This window comes from Falco naumanni, chromosome 1, assembly GCF_017639655.2.
Source record: "Falco naumanni isolate bFalNau1 chromosome 1, bFalNau1.pat, whole genome shotgun sequence".
Taxonomy (NCBI): Eukaryota; Metazoa; Chordata; class Aves; order Falconiformes; family Falconidae; genus Falco; species Falco naumanni.
The window spans coordinates 82327844-82331096 of record NC_054054.1 but is presented as its reverse complement, the minus strand read 5'-3'; positions in this window follow the sequence as shown (position 1 = coordinate 82331096).

Below are 3253 nucleotides of genomic sequence, written 5' to 3'. Positions count from 1 at the left end.
TTATTTAACTCTACAAGGCTGGTTTAAGATCAGTAATGTCTGAGAGAGCTGCCTTCCATTCCAGGTACTGCTTGAGTATGAGTAAATGCTCATGTCCATTTTCTTTATGACTGCTAGATGACAACCTTAGGAAAAAGAAGTGTTTCTAATGAAGAAAGATAAAACACTGACTGACCTCTCTGTATATGTCAAATGACAATAATCAGGCTTTTGCAATAAGCCTGTAAGAATGAAAACAACTTAAACATACCCTTGTCAAGACAAAGATAAGCTTTTAAGGGGCAGAGGGTAGGGGGAGAAGGAAGGTAGTAAGAGTTGAATTTAGGTGTGTATATCAGTAACCTCAAAGTCATTACTGACCTTTCTGTAGGTTAAAAAAATCAGAACGATATTCTAAATTTCAGCCTACAAACAGCCTCTATAGAAGTATTCCAATTTATATCATTGATAGCAGCCCCAAGACATGTCCTATGAATTTTAATGCAGCTCAGACTCTGGAAACAGGACCTGTAACAGTAATATAATTTTATTAATCAGGCTGTGCTCTGCTTGATAAACCTGTTTATAATTTGCCTGTAAGCAGTCTGAGCTCTGTATGGGGCCATTCGATTTTTCAGCTAAGTCAGCCACTGAGGAAAGCAGCTGTTTCAAAGGCCAGACTGCCAGGAAGCCAGCAAGGACCAGTACAGCCTGTGCAGCCCTTTCCTGGTTTGGCAGGATGCCCCCCGACACCCAGGCTGCAGGAGGTCTCCCAGCCCGCAGCCTCATGGCTGGTTTGTGCCTCTGCTCCCACTGCTGCTTGGTCAGGATGGAGCTCCTCAGAAAGCTGAAAGCAAACACAATATGTATTTTCTTTTTCTACTACATAATTTTTTTCAGGAACAAAAAGCTTACTTTTATTCTTTTGGCCTGAACCCCGTGGCCCATACCCCTACCATGAATCCCAGATCATACAGAGCTCAAGCCCTAATTTTTAGTGTCAAATCAAAGGCAATTCTACTCTTTCATATCCTTTAAAGCTCTGTTTTCCACCTGACTTTTACTCCCCATGCAGCTCAGCTCTTAGCATAAATGAAAAACAGTGTTTTAAGACTTTCCACTTTAAAGAGCACAGAATTGGCAGACTGGCATCTAGATAAAGCTACAAACCTCAAGGACACATTCAAGTTGCAAGAGGTGAATGAACACCCAGTAGAAGGTGATAATAGATTATGAGGCAGAAAATGTCAGAATAATTACATCAGGATCCTCTTATGGCTTCCTTGACTTTTTGGGGTTTTTTAAACTTCAACTTGCCTTTCACTTGTTTTCTTCCCCATACTCGGAAATTAAAAACATGATTTTAAAGCCAAGAAAGCAATTGGAAACTGCTCATACTGTTAGTATTTTATGTCTTGTTATCGGAATGAGTGCCACAAAAAAAAAAGATTGCATTTTCAAATGACAGTATACGGACTTCAAGATGTTTATAATTAACTCTTATAGAACTCTGTAAAAGTAGAGAACAAAGTAAAATAACTGTTGTGTATCAGGCAGGGATAGTCAGAATATAACTGCAGAATTTTTTTTTTTTTCTCTGACAGAGTAATGTACAATAGAAAACCAAACAACTATCTCCAGAAAATTTTGTCTTGGGGATACTGAGCTGAAGCATATGACTCACAGGCTGTTTTTGAAGATAAGCATGTTGTTCTTTCCTTTCTGGCAAAAAGATGAACTAACAACAGTCTTCACTTCTGGTGAGGCTGTTGTGAGCTGAATGCTCAGGTTCCTCACTTCCCTGCTAGTCCCACAGCCAGGGAAAATGTCTGCAGAAACAGTTTCATTCATCAGCTACTCCAAAATCAGATGACTTCACCCCACAGCATTTTTCAGCAGGGCTGAGGCTTTCTTCTGCAAGCCTAGAGGCCACTGACCTGCAAAGTCTGTTCATGCCAGCCTTGGAGCAGCAGGTCCTTCACTGCCCAACTCAGCCAAGGTTCCCACTGTTGCCCTAGAAAACATTGATCTGTTTGAGTTCTGTTCCTACATTAGAGTCTATTGTCCCAAGCCAGAATCCAGAATATGACCAAAATTTGAGTACTGCATCAGGAAATGAGGCTTTTTTAAACTGAAATTGTCCTACAGGGGCGATAAAAAAGATTCAATGGAAAGATCATTTTACTACCAGAAAATTCTTCCAGAGATGTGATTTTGACTGTTTCCTCTATGTAAGTGAGGAATATTGCAAAAACTTGCTCTCACTTCCTGGAATAAACTTACTGAATGCTATATTACAATGGCATTCAGCAATACATGCATGAAAATACTATGTAAAGAGAAAAAAGTAATCTATATTTTGCCATGGCTTGTTGAAATAAGTAGCCTTTTTGCCTAACCAAATGCAAACTGTTTGCCTACGGTTACTGTTTCACACAAAATTCTGCAATCCTTATCCAAGTGCTAAGTAACTCCAGGAAGAGCTTGCCTGAAGCCCCTGTGGAAGCTATCTCAGGCAGAAAGGGGCCAGGGGACACAGGTGTCACATCCAGTACCTAGGCAACAACACTGTCTTCAGCACCTTTGGGCCAAAATTCCCTGGCCATAATTTGCCACAGCTTTTGAGTGTGCCCCACGGCATCACAGAAGTTAATGAGGAACACCGAGGGAACAAGTCCTTGGGATTACTTTGCCCTACCCATGGGCTGCAGTCTACACCTCAGTCCTGATGACTTCCCACCACTTCCCCAGCCTGCTAACACAAAGTGCAGTTCATCATCTTTGCATGTAGTGCATGACTCTATAAACTTCAGGAAACCCTTCTTTTACAGGTTTCTGCCAGCAAGCACACTGGCTAGAACAGGTAAATACTATTTAATATTCCTAGTAAGGGATCATGATGTGAGAAGGTGCAGCTCGAGCTAATCTTTGCTTATTCTACACATGTAAAAGTATGGAATAAGGTAAACAAGGAAGAAGTAAAAGCCAAGTCACCTCTTGGTTGGAGGGCCAAACTGCAGCAGATCAGTTCCCTGACTTCTGGAGCAGTTTGATGCTGGCCTGACATTTCTAATAAGGAACAACAACCAAATAACCAGATCTGCCCGAGAACCCACCAGGATGGCACTCACCAGTAAATAAGGTCCTGTGACCTTTTCCAGGATGAAGAGCACAGATCTCCACTATTGCGAGCCCTCCATGTGGTACCTACACCTCTGCACTCCTCTTTGGGGGTGCCCTCACTTAACCTGTGGCGTGTCTGATCTAACAAGGA